The sequence below is a fragment of the Balaenoptera acutorostrata genome, chromosome 7 (genome assembly GCF_949987535.1).
Source record: "Balaenoptera acutorostrata chromosome 7, mBalAcu1.1, whole genome shotgun sequence".
NCBI classification, from domain to species: domain Eukaryota; kingdom Metazoa; phylum Chordata; class Mammalia; order Artiodactyla; family Balaenopteridae; genus Balaenoptera; species Balaenoptera acutorostrata.
In genome coordinates, this window is record NC_080070.1 from 36,533,685 (window position 1) to 36,553,532 (window position 19,848).

The 19,848-nt window shown below is 35.0% G+C and overlaps 1 protein-coding gene across 10 annotated transcripts in view; it reads right to left on the reverse strand.

Moving 5' to 3' along the window:
* The window catches only part of FOXP2 (forkhead box P2), a 531,392-nt gene that overhangs the window by 348,051 nt on the left and 163,493 nt on the right, over nucleotides 1–19,848 (reverse strand). For all 10 annotated transcript variants that reach the window (XM_057550253.1, XM_057550257.1, XM_057550256.1 and 7 more), the window contains one exon: nucleotides 17,653–17,743. The gene's annotated coding sequence lies outside the window, so the exon portion shown is untranslated. The remainder of the gene's footprint in view (nucleotides 1–17,652; nucleotides 17,744–19,848) is intronic.

Consider the following 19,848-nt stretch of genomic DNA (forward strand, 5'->3'; position numbering starts at 1 on the left):
AATAGGTTAACTTATTAGATTGAAAGCAGGATGAAATCTAATACCAGACCTGACACTCTGTGGCTAATCTAACAGAACACTGAGCATCCCATACTTTAATATGTAAATTTCATTCTCCAAATCGCCACAGATTAGGGGTATAGAGAAAAGCGATACAGCATTTTAAAATTCCGATAGCTGTTTGACTACTCTCCCCTTCTACCCAAGGAGCAGTATGTATAAGTGGGTACGAGCCACTTGCAAGTTCTTCTATTTATTAGCTGTGTGGCCTTGGGTAAGTTATATAACTCACCTGTCAGAATGGGAATAGCACTAGCTACCTCACAAGGCTGCTGAGATATTAAATGAGTTAATACATGTGAACCGATTAGAAGGGGCTGGCACACAGTAGCACTCAATGAATTTTAAATGTCTTTATTACTAACTGCACTTCAGTGGGAATTGATCAGGACTGGTGAGCATCTAAGGGGTGGGAAAGAAGGAACAACTGCCCTTCTGGTCCCAAACCTCTCACTATAACAATTCCTTCATAACAAATAAGGACTGCACATAATATAAAATAATGCTTTTATATGAATTATTTAAGGGGAAGCTACAGAATATTGAGAATTGCATTTTAAATGGAAGTCATTCAAGATAAATCTCAAAAGCAGAATTTATTCAAGAAATCTGCCTCTGTATTTCTGTTATATAGTTTTCAGTGCATTTGAGTAAAAGAAATCTGATTAACACTATAATTTAATTTAGTTAAAGGAGCTGTAATACTCTTAAAACTATTGTTATAAGGAGATTTATGCACAGAAGTAAATAAAATAAGTATGAAGGTGATAAAATGACTACATAAGCCATTTTACAAGAGGGATATATTTTTCCTTCTTTTCAATGAATGTTTAAAGCTCTCCTTCAAGCTCTTGGTAAATCTATTGATCTGTGAAACACAGTGCACTCCAGGGAGGCAATTCAGTTGACATTATATATCAAATGATGAGATGAATAATGATCATACCATTTGGTAATTAAACGTCTTACAAACCTTTTAACTGATTGAACGTCAAAAAAGTCAAATGAGGTCAAACATATTGTATTTTTTCATTCTCATATTAATGATATAAACAATAGTGTTAAAAGATATACAGCATAAGAGGGCATAATAAAAATTACATTAAAATATTTCAAGATAAAATATATACGAGGTATCTAGCTTACTATTGACTAAATATGTATTGTGTCTTCTTTTTAGCTTGCAGAATTGTTTTCTATTCTTAAATGTTTTGCTTTTAAAGTCATTACTGAAACATTTCAAACCACTTCTTTAGATGTGCAAAGGAGAACACGTGGGAAATGTTAACTATAATCAGTAAAGACAAAGTATCACTGAGAGAACATGGATTATAGAGAAAGAATAGAAATCTCCTGAATCTCAAATTACAAGATTTTCATGTACAAATTCTATTTTAAACATAACAAGGAGGGGTACTTTCAAGAAAATTTGCACATTTTATTTATTCTCCAGTCCAACATTGAGCCCCTCTAAAAAAGACACACACACTATCCTCCCAGTGGTTGATTATTGAAGAGTTAAAGATGTAAAAATTAGAAACCCATATTAATTAAAGACCTGTAGAAGCTAAAGTGTTTGTTAAAGGCTACTTTCTGTGGTCATAAATACTAGGTCACTTACATTACAGTATCATTAACAAGCAGTCCCATAGTGAGAGATTTTAAAAATTTAAAGTAGACCCATATGCCTCTTTGTTAGCATACAAACTAAAATGTAGTTATTCACTGTATCTAATTACATTTACCTAATAAAGTTATCTAATTACAATTGCATTTAAAGTACTTCTGTTTAATATCCAGTACCATATTTATTTTGATCATAATTTAAAAATTGTTAAACAGAGTTTTATTAAGGTATTCAATACATTTATGATAAAAGCTATAGCTCTTGGAGAAAAGGGAACCCTCCTACACTGTTGGTGGGAATGTAAATTGATACAGCCACTATGGAGAACAGTATGGAGGTTCCTTGAAAAACTAAAAATAGAGCTACCATATGATTCAGCAATCCCACTCCTGGTCATATATCCGGAGAAAACCATAATTCAAAAAGATACATGTACCCCAATATTCACTGTAGCATTATTTACAATAGCCAAGACACGGAAGCAACCTAAATGTCCATCGACAAAGGAATGGATAAAGAAGATGTGGTACATACATACAATGGAATATTACTCAGCCATAAAAAAGAATGAAATAATGCCATTTGCAGTGACATGCATGGACCTACAGATTGTCATACTGAGTGAAGTAAGTCAAACAGAGAAAGACAAATATCATATGATATCACTTACATGTGGAATATAAAAAAATGGTACAAATGAACCTATTTACAAAACAAATAAAGTCACAGATATAGAAGACAAACTTATGGTTACCAAGGGGGAAAGGGGGTGGGAAGGGATAAATCGGGAGATTGGGATTGACATATACACACTACTATATATAAAATAGATAACTAATAAGAACCTACTGCATAGCACAGGGAACTCTACTCAATACTCTGTAATGACCTATAAGGGAATAGAATCTAAAAAAAGAGTGAATATATGTATGTGTATAACTGATTCACTTTGCTGTACAGCAGAAACTAACACAACATTGTAAATCAAGTATACTCCAATAAAAATTAATTTAAAAAAATAAATATTACAAAGGGTAAAAAGACTTAACATGGAAAGATCTCACAAAAATTCATAAAAATACTATGGTTTCAAAATATAAATAAAGGGCTTCCCTGGTGGCACAGTGGTTGAGAATCTGCCTGGCAATGCAGGGGACACGGGTTCGAGCCCTGGTCTGGGAAGATCCCACATGCCGCGGAACAACTAGGCCTGTGAGCCACAAATACTGAGCCTGCGCATCTGGAGCCTGTGCTCCACAACAAGAGAGGCCGCGATAGTGAGAGGCCCACGCACCGCGATGAAGAGTGGCCCCCGCTTGCCGCAACTAGAGAAAGCCCTGGCACAGAAACGAAGACCCAACACAGCCAAAAATAATTAATTAATTAATTAGTTAATTAAAAAAAAGAAAAATATGTACAAGTAAAAAAAGAAAAACAAATGCTTATTTGACACACAAAAAAGCTGTAGCTCTAAAATATAAAATAAATAATTGAATAAAATCCTGTATGCTTTCCTCATTCTTATAGCATCAATCTATTTATGCCATCAATGTTCTACTTTTACATGCTTTAATTAAAATTAGCTTATATTGTAAGTTATTGATCATAATGGTTCATAAAGTTTTCAGCTATTCAACATGGGCAGTTAAGAAACTAATTTGTCCAAAATTTTGAGATGAAAAGTATACTTTCAAAAAGATGGAGAGATACTAGTTTCAGATTTCTAAAACATACAACAAATAGGAAAGGGTGCCCAGATTAAGGAAACATAAAAGAAAGGTAAAAAAAATGATCCAAAAGAAGAGAGAGAAGGGCTGGTTACCAGAGGGCATGAAAGATGAATGCTTCTATGAAAGTTATTCTTGTCTTCAGTGCTTTGGTCAAACAAACCTTCTACTAAAGTGTTCTAATGACGCTCAGATTCACTTTGTTATTAGTTGAGATTTCCTTTAATGCATCAGAAAATTCTTTAATAAATATCTATTTCCCAAACATATCTTCAGATCTTCCCAAATGTAAATACTGTTACCTTCAATCATATTTTCTTATGTGCAGAGGATTTTTCACAGTCATGTATAGCTGTAATTCCAAACAGCTCAACCTCATTCTTCAAAAATCATTTCAAGTTCCACATTATCTGTGAGACTTACTTACTAACAATAAGTGATATGGGATTTTATTTCAACTGTTCACAACTGTATTACAGCTGACCCTTGAAAAATATGGGGGTTAGGGGTGTGGACCCTCCATGCAGTCTACCAACTGCAGATCCTGTAGTACTGTAGTACCGATTTATGGAAAAAAAAAGTGTACAAGTAGACCCACGCAGCTCAAACCCGTGTTGTTCAAGGGTCAACAGTAATTATCTATTGCTGTGTAAAAATTACTACAAACTTAGCAGCTTAAAGCAGCATGGATACATTATCCTAAAACTTCAGATGTCTGGGCACAGGTGAGCTGGGTCATCTGCTCAGACTCTCACAAGGCTGCCATCAAGGTGTCAGCTGGACTGTGTATTTTCTGGAGCTCCAGGTCCTCTTCCAAGCTCCTGTGACTGTAGGCACAATTCAGTTCTTTGCATCTGTAGGACGGAGGGCTCCATTCTCTTGCTGGCTGTAGGCAAGGGCTTGTCTCAGCTCCCGAGAGGCTGCGTGCAGTTCTTTGCCACATGGCAATTTCACAGGTCCTCTCAAAAGACATTAGCTTACTTCTTCAAGTCCAGCAGGATAAACTCTTGCTCCAGTTTGTTAAGATGGAGTCTTATATAACAAAACATATTCATAGCAATGACTGTTCCACCACCTTTGCCGTATTCAGTTGGCTAGAAATAAGTCACAGGTTCTGCCCTCACTCAAGGGGAAGGGATTACACAAAAGTATGACTCATTATGGAGTCACCTTAGGATATGTCCATCACAATAATTCCTAGGCTAAAGGTATAAACTCTGGAACCAGACTGCCTCAGTTTAAATTCTGGCTCTATCCTTACTAATTACTAATTATATCCGTTTCTTCGTCTTCAAATGAGATTATAGCACCTCCTCTTAATGTTGTTGTGAGGATTATGTTAATATTTTAAAACTGCTTAGAGAAGTATCTAGCAAATAGGAAGTTCTATTTAAGTTTGCATTAAGTAAATAAATATCTGAACATTTATATAAATTTCTAATAAGGGAATACATTTTTACCATCAAAATTTTGTACATTGTGACTGTAAAAAAGTATATTGTCATTTCTCTGAATGATTCACATTTGCATATGTGCAAATGTGTGCTCTACCAACCACTGTAACAACATGGAAATTCCTAAAGAGCATTTAAATTAGCTAACAAAGATCAAAATATGAAATAATGTGCAAAAGAGCAGTCAATAAATATGTTAAGTAATCATGATGGTAATTGAAATCCACAGTTACAACTCAGTAAGAGTAAGTTACGGATCAACTTCTGCTAATCACCAGCCTCAGAAACTGACCTCTGCTTTCTATCACACAATTCACAAATGCTTAACTTCTCAAATATTGCCATTTGGTGATGAGTGATACTTCCACCCTTTTAATTACCTTCCATGAGCTGACTAAAAAATCAGGCAGATGCCCACAGAGAATTACACAAATGCCAAGTGCTAGAGATCAGGGAAAATACCCATCCTTTGGGATGCTGATCAGAACTTGAGATGCAATGGACTCGTCTACGAGGTTAAGTCCTTCTGAACAAACACTCTTAGAGGGTTTCTCCAACATAGGCTGACAAAAATTAGATGACTTTATTTTACAGAATTACAAAATGTGATACTTAGAAGAGATCATAGAAGTCTAGTGCAAAATGCCTTTTTAAAAATCATTTTTCACCAAATATCATAGATCTGAACTTCAGACAGATAAGCAGGCTGTTTAAGTTCACAAATAGCAGCAGAGACAAAGAACAACTCGGATCTCTCAACACTGAAACCAGAGCCACCCAGCAGGGACCATATTGCTTTCTAAGGAGAGTTTTGGAAATTTGTGGGGGACTTTTTTGTTGGAACAACAATTTGAGACATTGCTATCAAGTGTGGACAGGGGTTTTGTTTGTTAGTCATCCTGCAATAATGAAGAATGCTATTGCATCTTGCAAGACTTTTTCTAAAAATTCATAGAAATTAAAAACTTGTGACTAGATCTAATCTTATTTCACATATATAGTCTAAAATATTTTTCATGGTTTTAATATATACTCAGCCAGGATACTGTATATCAAGGTCATATTTATTTTCTTTAGAACTTGTCTAATTTTTATCATTTTGGGAAATAGCACTAATAATGGCTCACGTGTTACTGTATTTTTAGCTATCATATTTATAGTTAGTCTATAAGTAGGGCATTACATGACTACTTCATAAGATCTTCTAATTTAGTCATGCCAAATAATTTACATTTTATACTATATTGATTTTTAAAAATTATGTATCATATCTAAGAATTTCATTTCATATTAATAAAGGGAGAACTACAAAATATTTGCTATAAACAGTGGACTTATGTCTCATGGGGCTAAGAAACACTTGGCCTAGCCATTTCCTCTTAGGATTAATTCTAAATTAGCTTACACAGTGGAAAGAGGTGTTTTTCAGGTTTTACAAGTGACAGTTCTACAAGATAAGTCACTGAGTAGTTAACATCTAGGTTTTTTTGTAGAAGTGTACAGGTATCAAGGAAAAAAGTCTTGTATGCATGAAAATTCCAATTTCTAAAGGCTCTGGAGCCATGTGTTTCACAACATCATTGTCTTTAAAGGTGTTAAAATCCTGAGCAAAAATACAAGCAAGGATATGTTAAATCTCTATTACTCAGAACTGTTGAGCAATGGGACACCTGGCTAATGGTATATAGCAGAAAATTATGCATTAATTAGAGAACTGCAACTGGTTGAGAATTTTAAAATTGTTTTTCTATTTTAAGATTTTTTTCTTATTTCAAGAAAAAATACATGTTCAATGAACAAAGTTTAAACCATACAAAAAAGTATAAATGAGAAAATGAAAATCTTATAACTAACCCCTGGAAATAACCACTGATAATATTTTGGTATATATATATATATATATTCACATATATATGTACTATATAGATTATATACATATTTCCAGTAAGTTTCCTGTGAAAAATTAAGCAGTTTAAGCAAAACTTACATGTTATTGAAACAGTGTTTTGTAACTTGCATTACTGACTTACCTAAATATTTAGGTTATTCTGCTGTCTATTTAAGCTATAATTTATTTAACCAGTTTCCTTTCCCATGGTTATTTAGGATGATTCCTCATCTGTGATATGAGAAAACATAAGAATCCATATATCTAATCACCTAATTCATAATAGGACAACAATGAGTTGAACCAAAGAAGCAGCTATCTTCAGATGAGAAAAAAAAAGGTAGTTTAAATCTCTTTTCCATTCCCTTCAAAATCCCACCAAAAGTGAAGTGTTACCTGTGTGTGCATGTGTATGTGTATGTGTGTGGTGGGGGGGGGGGTGTTTGCAGGGATAGATTCTAGAAAAACTGGAATAAGCCTTCCTGTAAGAAAACTCCCCAGAAACTAGGAACATTTCTGTGCCAACCTAGAAGTGTAAATGGCTACTGTGTAATCCTTTGATTTTCTTAAATTATTTTTAGAAGACAAAAGACATAGAAACCTCTTTTCTATTATTTTAATAACCTTTCTGAACTCTTGGGAGATAAACTTCCATCCCTGTTTTTCCCCTTACGCTCCTTAGTCCTCTTGCCTAAGCCCACCCTGCATTATGCAAATAGATTCCTATAGAGTGAAAGTCCGGTTAGGGTCCAACTCCTCAAATAATGATTAAAACGAGTATATCAGAATACTTACAGTTTCAAGTAACAAAAAAACTAAACAAAAAAGGATTAAGTAGAATAGAAAGTTACTATCTCACTTGGTCAAGAGGTAGAAAGGGCTCCAGATATAGTAAATTAATTAATCAAATACCAAATGCATTTATTTATATAAGTTTAATGAAGTTATTTAACATTATTTAATATTTTAATTTAATAATATAATATAAATTAAAAATTCTTGGCCAGGGAATAGAATTATCATAATTGGCCTAAACTAGTCTGTATCCACACATTGAAACTGGGGATAGGGTCAGTTTCCCATGAAGTATATGCTATGTGCCGTAATGACGTATATCTCAACATCAGGGTTCTGGTAGCAGAGGAGAAAGGATGTTCAAGCAACAACCAGTAGTGTCTACTTCAAGCAGAGTGACTATACGTCTTCACCTAAGACAACTCCAAGGCACACCTGTTGTCTAGGGTAAATAATAATATTAATAATAATAATACTCTCAAAAATGTCCTGGATGATGTATAATACAGCTGTCTAGCTACTAGCTGTGTATTTTTAAGATTTCAGAATTAACTTCTAACGTATCTTTGTTACAATTATAAAGGAAAATTGCTAAACCTACAGTGAAAATAAAAATAAGGTTTCAGGATGCATAGTCAGCTTAATAAAATTTTAGAGTAATTATGAAGCAATTCCTTTATTTTGACTGAGACACTCATTACAACTCATTCTCACCAACTTCTTAAACAGATTTTATGGATTCTTACTAATATTTTCATACCTTAGTCCATGTTTTTCCATTTGAAAGAAGTGCTTTATTTAAAAATATATTCTATAATTCATAAGTTGACTCATTTGGACTGTGCTAGCCTCCAAGCATTTAATATACAGGGCTATAAACTGCATCATAAACCTCTTTATGCTTAAATACACACTGCGTTTTGGGCCATAAGTAAGAACCACAAGAGAAGAAGGGCTCTTCAACAGTCCTGGGCAACAGAGCATTAAAGGGCTTTGGACCTAGTCTGCCTTAGCTCATATCCTAGTTCTGCCACACATGAACTGTGCAACTCTCTGGGCCCCACTCCTTCACCTGTAAAATGGGGACAATAATGTTCTCTACCTCAGAAGTATCTAACTCATAGGTTGTGAGAATGAAAAGAGTTAATACTGGTGAATCTTAGAAGAGTATCCAGTACTAAATAATTTAAATGTCAGCTATCATCATCATCATCATCATCATCATCATCATCATCATCATCATCCCCATCATCATCATGTGGAGCTCAGGCTGCTGTCTGAGGGACCAGATTCTAATGCTAGAAGAACACATACAATCTCAAAACTAGCAATGTAAAGAGACAATAAAGTATTATGAAAAGTAGAATTAAGTGCAAAGGAACAAAAGGTGACCAGAGAGAAAAAGTAGGGTATAAAGAAATCAAGGGTGGGATCAGAAACAGACTCACTAAATGCACCTCTTTACTACAAGTTCCTCTCATTTGCAGTTTGGCATGTTGCTAAATGTCTAGAATATATTTATAAGGGACTAAGGCTTCTCAGAGTCTCAGTGTAATGCTCTCCTCATTTCAAGAAAACTTCTTTACACATGATTTTCTGAAGGCAAGTTCACAATGAAAACCAAAATGTCAAAGGAGATAAATGGACGGAGTCCAGAGTAAATGAGATGCAGTTCTGGAGAGAGGAATGAACTTTAACATTTCTGGTTAATCAGAGAGAAATATGTACAGACTATAACAATGAAGAAAACAAATATAAAATGTAAGGGCACTAGAACACTAAGAATATAAAATTATTTAATAAATATTGGGTAGCTGATTATACTTATAGCCTTGCTATATGAGGAAAACTGAAATGTAGTAACTTCTCTTTGAGTTCACTCACAAGAGAACATGAAGCATGTTTATTCCATTCAGCCTTGCATGCTCTCAGAGTCACCCTGAACCCTACTGAACCCAATGGAGGAAAAAGGGTCACATTTATGGTTAAGAATCAAGCAGTTATTAACTGATAATATTACTTAAGAGGTCGAAAAAGAGTGTCAAAGATTTCTTTAAGATGGCTCATTGCTAATATGAGAGTGTCATGTATGCTTTACATCTAACTGATGACAGTTGAAATCATTATGGCATAAATAGTTCATAGTTGTGAGAACTGATAAAACTATTGGGTACCCAGAGACAAGAAAACATGTATTTAATGACTATAACTAAAATTAAGCATGAGTCATTACCTGAGAAATAAATTAATAAAATATATTATCAGATTTTTTTAAAATGAACTAAATATTGAAGAGGGTATAAACTGAAGTTATCTTGAATTTGGAGAAATTACAGAAGAAATTATTAACGTGACAGATTCTTTATAACGTGGAAGAGAAATGCTGTCTTTAATTAGCAAGTTCAGAAACTTTTCTAACAAAACCCTTTTATTGATTTTTCTTCTATAAATATTTACTTTTAATCTGACCCAGGCAATCAAATAAGAGATCTTCATTTCCCTGCATCAGTCTTTCCACACATTTTCACACAGGTGCTCAGATCCTTGTATTTTACAAATTAAATATGTCAATACATGTTATCATGGCATCATATGCTACTGTCATTAAAATCTCATAGAATTCCAGATGCTAAGGTCACTCTAACTTCTTTATTCCTCCCCAAGATTATTTCTGATGATAATATGTACAAAATAAATATTTTAAAATTCTTTATATAAACCTAACACTTGTATTCAAAAAAGAAAAAAAAATCACAGGACAGTGTCCAAAAAAAGGGTGTTCTCATGTGAACACATACTCCTAATTAATGAATAAAACACTCAAGATCACTAGCATCTTTTAGTAGACTAAGGTTTACTTTTATTTTCCAACCTTATGAATCTAGAGTGAACTTTGGCAAATCCATTCATTTGTGTTGCTTATTAAATTCTCTGAGGCAACTGATCCATGCATTTGTCAGAAAAAGACAAAGAAAAAATCATCATAGTATTGTAGTCTCAAAAGTTCTTATCCATTTTACTTTCATGCAGAGGACCCACTGTTTAAGACCAAAAATAAAATGGCAATTGAGACTTATGCTTAACATTTAATTGTATGGACAAGAATGAATATTTAGGCCCAATATAACAAGAATATTTTTCCCTTGATATACTGAACATGAGAAGTATTCACATGTGTTTCACTGCTTTAACCTACCAAATTATTCCATTTTATTTCAGAGAATTCTCATACGGCAATCTATTTTATTTACTTTATCTTCAATAAAATGGTTCAGTGAGCATTAGCAACTCTGAGACACAAGTTTCAATCAGTCTTCAGGCAAAGGCGTCAATCTATATTAGACCTACTGTGCTCTGAGTTGCAGCTAGAAAGTTGGATAAGGCAGAGCAACGGCAAAAATGTGAGCGAGGCCTAATAAAGCCACAGTGACGAGAAAGAAAGCTCTCCCCAGGCTATCACAAGCATCGCTTACACAATACCAGGTGCTGGGTTCAACACAAGAAGAACTCCTTAATAAGGCTGACAGCTAAAAGGAGGCTTCAGACTCTAACTTTATTTTACGTGACACCTACAGTAATAGTCCTCTGTACTCCAGCAGCCAACAGTAAGAACTTGAAATGCCAACAGTTAAAAATGAAGTTTCATATTCATCCCTCGGATATTATAGAGGGGAAAAAAACCCTAAAAACATTCAAGCTGCATAGCATTTCTTCTATAACATTTTTACGCAATCACTAATACAACAGTAGTTTCAGTGGACCCTTCCTTACAAATTTGTATGACATTTTAAATATAGCCGCTGGATTACATTTTAACCACAAAACAGTCAGTACGTTTGAGCAACAACTCATTTTGGAAAATGATATCATTAAAGACTAATTCCAAGAAATGTGGGGCAGCCCTGTTAGATGCCGTGAAAATGTCTCCCAAAGTACAAACTTTGTAATAAGTGATGCTGGTTCATATTTGATATGGGCTGTAAAAAGCAGATTATTGTAATGGTGCTCTTCCCAGCAAATAAGACCATTACAAAAGTACTTAATGTTCAGTTGAATTGAAAAGCAGGCCAGTTAAAAATCCATATTTTGCTATTTTGTATAATGGTATCAAAAATTTTACTAGTGGATCACTCCAACCCACAAATTTAAAATTATAAATGTAAACTCTCTTTTTTATAGGAACAAATTTCCATTTTTTCCTTTTTTTTAAAATATAATGCTGTATTTTTGCCCAGGTTCTATCATCACAGTATAATCAATAGGAGGAAAATTTGGAATGATGGTTTAATGTGAATTTATACAAAAATGTTGTTCTATTACTTGCTGATACATACTTCTCAACTCTTTTTTCTGGAGACCAAATGTATTATTTTTGTAATTTAACATTTCAAAGTACAGCACCCCAATTATGTGTACATATATCTAGATGCTTTCGTGTAACGCTATTCTTTACGACTCTATAAGGACATTAAAGGAGAAGAATGGAAAACTAGCATGACAGATTAGTAGAATAGATTCTTCGAACTCAGATTCTGTAAAGGTAAGAGTGTTTTTAACTATTCCAAACAGCTCTTCTATAAGAAAACCAGTACGCACCCAGACCTACCCAGTCCTGAGGAAGCATGACTCTCCAACACTAATGTGATCAATGAACAAGAGACTAAAAGTGGCCTCTGCGTATTATAAAATCAGTATTCCAGGTGAAACCTAAATATTTCACATTTTCTTCTCACTTGGCTCACTTTCTTAGAAACATGCATGCCTACCCCATTACATTTACTTTAGAGACCACATATTCAGTATACCATTAATCCTTTTATTCCCTGCCAAGTCCAGGCCAGTAATGAAATTAGTGGAAATAATTTTTAGGGGTAATATATTATAAAATATATTAATTATCTACTGCTACATAACAAATTACCTCCAAATTTAGCAGGTTTTGACAAAAAAAAAACATTTATTATGTCACACGTTTTCTGAGGATCAGGAATCCAGGAGTAGTTCAGCTGGGTGGCTTAGGCTCAGGGTTCCTCAAGAAGATGCAGGGTATTGCCAGTTCCTCCATGTCTATTGGCAAGTGGGCATAGATCCTCACCACATGAACCTCTCCAAGGCAACTAGCCTCCCCCAGAACAGGCCATGAGACTGAGAATGAGAGACAGAGTGAAAGAGAGAGAGGGAGAAAGGGAAGGAGGGAGGAAGGGAGGGAAGGAGGAAATGAGAGAGAGAGAGAAAGGGAAGGAGAGAGGGAGGGAAGGAGGAAGGGAGAGAGAGTGAAAGAGAGAGAAAGAGAGGGAGAAAGGGAAGGAGGGAGGAAGGGAAGGAAAGAGGAAGGAAGGGAAGGAAGGAGGGAGGAAGAGAGAGAAAGAGAGGGAGAAAGGGGAGGAGGAAGGAAGGGAGGGAAGGAGGAAGGGGGAGAGAGAGAGAGAGTGAAAGAGAGAGAGAAAGAGAAAGGGAAGGAGGGAGGAAGGGAGGGAAGGAGGAGGGGAAAGAGAGAGAGAGAGAGAGGAAGAAACAGAGAGAAACAGAAACAAGTAAGAACACCCAAAACAGATGTCCTAATATCTTGTAAAACCCAATCTGAAGAGCAAAATCCCATCACTTGTACCATATTCTATTCTATCAGCAAGAAGGAGCAACTCTGGTAAATGTGGGAAGGAAAATACAGTTGCATGAAAACTAGGAGATGAGGATCATTAAGGACCATTTTAGAGGCTGCCTACCACAGCCCCACAGCCCACCCTCTGGACCATAATCATTCACATTCTTCCCATGTGCAATCAGTTCCAAATATGTAAGTTGTACTGGATTCCTAAAGGTCATTTAAGGGTTGATGGAGGTACACTTCAGATTACTGAGTCAGTGTAAGAGTGGATAATTTAAAAAGAACATCCTTTGAAATATGATTCTCAAATCAACCACCGTTCTGAATCAAGGAGGTATTTCATATATTTAGAGAATATTTTTTAAGATACTATTTTGTGCAAGGCTACAGGAAATACACACATGATATTATGCAGGAAAAGTCCTGGTTTGGCTAAAAAGGAGGAAAGAAACAGGAAGTATGTAATGGAAGAAGTAGAGATGTAAATGTGCTTTACAGGCATGGAGAAAGGGAAAGAAACGGTAGGATATGCATTGACAAAGATGTGGGCAAGTCTAAGGCACGTAGTTCAGGGTATACATATCAGTGTAATGAGGAGGAAATGTCGGATACTGGGGTTTTGTCAGATCCGGGAAAGTATTAAATACCGGGGCAGGCTGTTTTAGTCTGGTGGTTAGCCAGCTTAAAATAATGGATCAGTATTAGGCAGGGAGGAATGGCCTGTTGGGATTTATACTGTGAACATAACTGAGAATAAAATTTTACAGTTAGTGACAATATTCCTTTTTTATTAAATCTTACATAATTGTAAAAAAAACCCTAAAATAATAGGTTAAATGAATTTTAAATTAAGAAATTCAACATGCCGTGGCAGACAGACTCTAGTGTGGTCCCCACATTCACGCCCTGTATAATTCCCTCCCCTTGCATGTAGGCAGGACTGTGACTTGCTTCTAACTAATAGAATATGGCAAAGCTTATGGGATGTTATTTCAATGGTTATGTTAATACATATACACACACATACATATATGGCTCCATTTTGCTAGCATTTAGTAGGAACTCTCCTACTGACTTTAAAGAAACAAGCAACTATGATGTGAACTGCATATGGAGCGGGCCACATGGCTGGGAACTGTAGATAACCTCTAGGACCTGAGGATCTCAGTCCTACAAATACAATGAACTAGATTCGGCCAAAGACCAGTAAGTTTGGAAGAGGATCCTGAACTCCAAATGAAAATGCAGCATGGCCAATATTTTGAGTAGCCTTGTAAGATCCTGAGCTAAGCCATGCCTGGACTCCTGACCTGTGGAAACTGTTAAGATAGTAAATGTATGTCGTTTTAAGCTTTAAAATATGTAACATCTTATATAGCAATCAAAAACTGATACACATGCTAATCAAATCACAGAATGTACATTTACAAATTAGTTCCTTTTTACCATTTCATGGACCAAAGTTAGAATGCTATTCTGGATACTGACCAGGTGGCCTGGATAATACAGTCAAACTTTGAGATTAATATAATGGGGAACAAAACAACAGCTAACTTTAAAAAAAAAAATGCTTACTATGGCCTTTATATGTATTCAAACATTTAGTCCTCAAATCGATTCTATAAAGTAGGTACTACTATCTCTTTTTTCCAGATTCAGAAATTAAGGGTTAGAGAGTTAAATCATTTGTCCAAGGTTTCACATACGGCAGGTTTGTTTTGGAACCATAATTCAAATCTAGGCAATCTGATTTCCAAGCTTACATTCTCAACAGCTACACTCTAGAGTCTCTTTGTTTACAGTCTTATTCACTCTGTTTCATTTTGCCAAGAAATGTATGCACACCATGTATTTGAACACTTGTCCAGCCCCTCCTAGGCCAAATCATCTTCCTGTACAGTTCATTTACTTTTCAATAATTTGAAAATTAGAGCAAATATTTTGTCAGGTATGATGCCTAATTTTTAGCAAGTATTTATGAAACTTACAGCAATTTTCTATAAGTATGTGAATGAAGTTTATTTCTACTCCACTGAAATAACTAAAGCTGATCTTTTATTTGGATTTAATATTCTTACAGTAGAAACTCTGGAAATAATTGTAAATATCATGAAGTAAAATATACACATACATATACACACTCAACTAACCATTTACCCATATACACAAACACTCTCAGCTGGAAGTTGTGTGAAATATTTTAGTTCCCGTTTCAGAAGTATAGCCTAGGTCAGGTTCTGTAACCTCTCTGAGAGGTAAAATGGGGATAATTGTTTGAAAATAGGAAGATTCAACCGAGTATTTACTTTAGGGATTTCTGGGGGAAAGGAACAGAGGAGTGGTAAGGGAAGAAGAAAATTAGTACTTCTTGAAAATGGCTATGTATTTTCATACATACACAATTATGTACCCTTCTGGGAAAAAGACTCTCTATTTTCTATAAGTCATTTCTTTCATGGTTCCATGATGTTCACTGTCAGGCAACTCTTACTTATAAACCTAAAATCCCCTGGCTATTACTAAAACAAATGTCCTGTTACTACTCAACAAATGAGAATTTAAATATAAAAGGTCTTACAAACATGGGATATATCAACATAACCACTGTCTATAGCAAGCATAAATCACTAACTCAGAAAAAAGAAAGATTGAGCGTAAGCAGGTATGGGTTCTAATAACACGTAACAGTTCATTATTAGCTATAAGATCACAACGAGCTATACTACTTTTTCCAAGTCATAGACATTCTTTGTCTTTTAGTTTCTCCACTTACTAAACAATGAATAATAATGTCAACCTTACTTACATCATAAGCAATGCAAGAGTAAAATTAATAAGTTTAATGAAAGAGCAAAATGAAGTAAAAAGTTGCCAAAGTGCTTCAAAAATCTTAAATGCTAAATAAATGCGGAATCGTTTTGTTTGTATGTCTGACAAAATTATAAAGTTGGTACAAAACAAGAAAAATTCCATAGGCAAAACAGTAGCTGAGAAATAATTGACTATATAATTCAAGCACATTGACAAAAATCTCTCAGGGACGATATGGAGTCTCTATCTAGAGAAAGTTTTAGAAAAGGTTAGAGCAATGCAGTCATCACAGTGAGGGTCCTGAGACCTGTCCTACGCTTATGGTGAATCCCTTGATAAAGAATTCTGGTGAGGATCCTGAGACACTTCCTACACTTATGGTAAACCCCCTTGATAAAGAATTCTGGGGTGGACTGGGCAAGAAAAAAAAGAAATCTGAAGAAGTCAGGGCACCAGGGTTCCCCTCGCTTTGGGGGTAAAGACTGGAGAGAAAAATGATGTAAACTCATCTAGAATTTCTTTCAGTTTTCTTTTTATAAGTATATTATTACAGATTTGGCCACCTATAACACACTGCTTGATTGATACCATAGTCAAGAATGACACTGAAAAACTAATTTCACAGAAACATTATAGAGTAAGAGTGGGAGATAAAATCTGCATTTCTTGGAAATGCAACTCATGCTGTCTTTGTGGTCCTTATTTTGTACCAAACAATGGATTTAAAGTTCTCTAAATTGACATTGTAAATATCAAGGAAAACTACCATTAGATTCAAAGAAGTATAACATTAAAAAGTAAACAAATGCTTTCTAAACAGCTGACTTGCTAGGTCTCAAAAAGTTTATTTAAAAAAATCAAACTTTCAAGAAAAAATCATTACTAGTATTCTAATCTTTAGTTGCTGACATTTCTAGATCCTCCCAAAAACCTCAATATCACCTGGGCCTTAATAAAATAATATTGAAAACATCGGTATAAAAGGCCTGCATAGGACTTCCCTGGTGGCGCAACGGTTGAGAATCTGCCTGCCAATGCACGGCACACGGGTTCGAGCCCTGGTCTGGGAAGATCCCACATGCCGCGGAGCAACTAGGCCCGTGAGCCACAGCTACTGAGCCTGCGCGTCTGGAGCCTGTGCTCCGCAACGAGAGGCCACGATAGTGAGAGGCCCGCGCACCGCGATGAAGAGTGGCCCCCGCTTGCCACAACTACAGAAAGCCCTCGCACAGAAACGAAGACCCAACACGGCCAAAAATAAATATAAATAACTAAAAAAAATTAAAAAAAAAAAAAACAACTAAGCTTGCATTTAAAAAAAAAAAAGGGCAGCATAATGGTAACAGAAAATACTCCAAGCATTTTTCTTGTCTAGTAATTTCCTTTCAGTATTTCAAAACCAAATTCACATTCCGCGTAAATTTGTGTTAATTTTCAAAAAACAAAGTGAGACCAGTTCTAAAAGGAAGAAGGAGCACAGCAAGGCGTGAAATGAAAAGCCCAAGAGAAGAGACAGTGGTAAAAACTCCTATTGCCATCCTTGATATGTCTCTACGGTTCACTGATAATTTTTTTAACCTTTGGGCAAAGATATTTAACCCAAAAATTAAAGGACAAAATAAGTATTAGAAAAACAAAAATAAGCACAACGAACAAAAGAGACTTATCACCGAAAGACCACTTACCTATTTCTTCCAGATCTTCCTCAAGACTTTCGAGTCAACCTTGATATGGAGCCCTAGGTAAATTCAATCCCAGCATCACATTAGAGTAGCCCTGTTAACAGAGACAAATACTTGTCACTGCTTTGAAAATTAAGTTTGCATTTATGTCCCAATTAGTTCCATGACTTCATAGAACATAAAACACATTCAACCTCAAATAAGCATAATGCATTCATTGCTTTGTGAATCTTCAAACATGTATAAAATTACTTTTCTACATTTTAGTTTAGAGAACTTTAAATCCATTGTTTGGTACAAGGCAAGGACCACAGAAGCAGCACTAGATGCATTTCTAAGAAATGCAGATTTTACTTCTGACTCTTACATTGATTTGCCAATTTTAAACTTTTAATGATTAAATTTTGCAATTTATAGAATAAAATCATTTATGTCTCAAGGTTCCCAACTGAAAACATGGCTGATTTCAACTGCCTCTTCAGCACATACTTAAATGAGCTTTGAAGGCCTTTCCACAATTAACAAATTGGTAGTAAGCATTTTCTCCTTATAATCACAATGTAAGGGTTATTACCCTAATACTTATTTGAATTTATATTTTCCAGACCCATTTCCTATTTAACCACTCTCTTTTCTAGTCTCTTACTTCTTTAATCTGAATGATTTAGCTCATACATTTCTTAGGCTAAAATAAGTGTTCTGAAGGTCCAACAAAATGATAGGACTTAGTGTATAGATAGTAAATGGACTTCGATTCATAAAACAACTCTGACTGACTGGTAGGGACCACACGAAAAGCTGTAGGGAGACTAAATCTAAGTCTACTACAGCAAAGAGTACTGTGTTCAATTAGCAATGTCTGCCACAGGCATTGAAAATGATGAATGACGTCATATGCCATATCTGTTGAACATTTAGGCATTTCAGTAATTTTATTTAAATCATGTCCAAACACTTTTGGCTAAAAATCCTTTCTTCCAATGCAATCTTAGTGAGAGGTCAATAAGTTAAACAGACAGAAACGAAACATTCTGGTTGAATCAGGACCCCAAATACTCAGTTCCACCACTATTCTCTCCCCAGTTGCCTTGGAGGTATTCCACGAAGCTTTAGTTATACTGCAAAGCATAACTTGAAATCACTGTTTTAGTTCATCTTAAGTATTAGGTAAGTCAAAGTCACAGAAATGTAGGTAATTCAGACTCCTGTTGTTACATTCTAGCATTCTTCCTCTATTGCTTCTGTTCTCTATATTTCTCTCAATGACAAAATTTTGCATAGGAGCAGGCTCCACCCTTGACTTTCCTTGTGTTAATCTTTCTTCCATAATTATTTCTTGCCTGCTATATGCCACCAAAAGATTTCTTACTCAAATGTAGCAGTCTAAATTATTTCCTAACTCCATATTGGCTTTTTTCCCCCTTCCTGTATTCACGGATATCAATTTTTCCTAAATCAATCTTTAAGTTCTAGATTTTTAAAGAAAACCTAAAAACACATTTTAAAGTATATGCTATAAAAGGTCTATCATTATCAAAGTTAAATTAAAACATGAAGGGCAAGGAGAAGGAACCCACTCTACCAAACGTTAGGACACACTACAAGGCTGGGGACAGACACTGAGATATAGAGTTCAGAAATAAATCCACATATCAATGCTAACTTTATGTATGATAAGGATGATATCAAAAGTAAAAGAAAAGGTTGCTATTGACTTATTGTATGGAGAAAGAAAAATAGTCTCAGAATATGGCAAAAAGTGAACTTAGCTCCTTATTTCACACCATATACAAATTTGGATTCCACCTAGATTAAAGAGTTTTAAATGTGAAAGTTATCTTTTCAAAGCTAATAGAAAATATTTAGGCGAGTCTTTCTGAGAATTAGAAGTAAAAAGCAATTCTGAAACAAGACCCAAAAAGCATAAATAATGAGGCATAAAATTGATGGATTTGGCTAAGTCAAAATGAGAATTTTTCAGTGAATAATACCATAGGTAAATTTCACAGATAAACTGAGGCAAGACCTAACACAAACAAGGAATCAATATTAGAATAAATACTCAGAGGAAGCTAATAGAAAAATAAGCCAAAAACTTAAAACGGCACTTTCTTAGAAGGGGAAGACAGAATAGCTCTCAAGTATAGTTTAAAATGCTCAAAATCACTTGTTATCCAGAAGATGCAAATTAAAAACCAA